This window comes from Montipora foliosa, chromosome 3 (genome assembly GCF_036669935.1).
Source record: "Montipora foliosa isolate CH-2021 chromosome 3, ASM3666993v2, whole genome shotgun sequence".
In the NCBI taxonomy this organism is placed as follows: domain Eukaryota; kingdom Metazoa; phylum Cnidaria; class Anthozoa; order Scleractinia; family Acroporidae; genus Montipora; species Montipora foliosa.
Genome location: NC_090871.1, coordinates 15,806,841 through 15,807,515, shown reverse-complemented (window position 1 = coordinate 15,807,515; position 675 = coordinate 15,806,841).

The following is a 675-nucleotide window of genomic DNA, read 5'->3' as shown; positions in this document are numbered from 1 at the left end:
AAGTATTGTGGCCAAGAACTGCCAATGACGATTTGACAACCACCATGTAATTTTTTCGAACAAATAATGTTTCCAAAAGAAACTTAAGTCACCATCGAATAGTTTCAATCTGTATTAAGATTGCAGGATTTTCTCACATATTCGTATAGCACATGTAAAAAAGAGCGTACGAAACCTTGCACCCCCTTTAATTTAAATTAAACACCCAAACGTTACATGGTTTAAATTTTGCGTTTGAAGTAAAGCAATTTGAAATCATCTCAGGATTTAAAAATATATTTCACTGAGGAATTTTTTTTTTGCTCAAAAGACGTTAATGTTTTAGTTCTCTGAACATTTATAAACAACTTAACGAAAGTGTAATTCTTTTTTTAAAAAAAATAGGCTTACTGATGAAAATCAGTTAATTTCGAGCACCTTTTTCAAAAGTCGAGCATTATTTAAGCATTTCTTTGCCATATTTGAAGCACCATTTTCCAGTTTGCCAACCCAATCGGGATAGACCTATCGTCAAATCATTTTTGGACAAACTTCGCAAGGCCAAAAAACTAGGAAATACAAGTCACCTTATAGCCTATCATAGATTTGTGCTATGCAAGAAACCGCTTTAAATTAAGACCTATTAGAAAAGAAATAACGATTTCTCCAAAAGTGTTGAAAATCGCGATTTTTGGC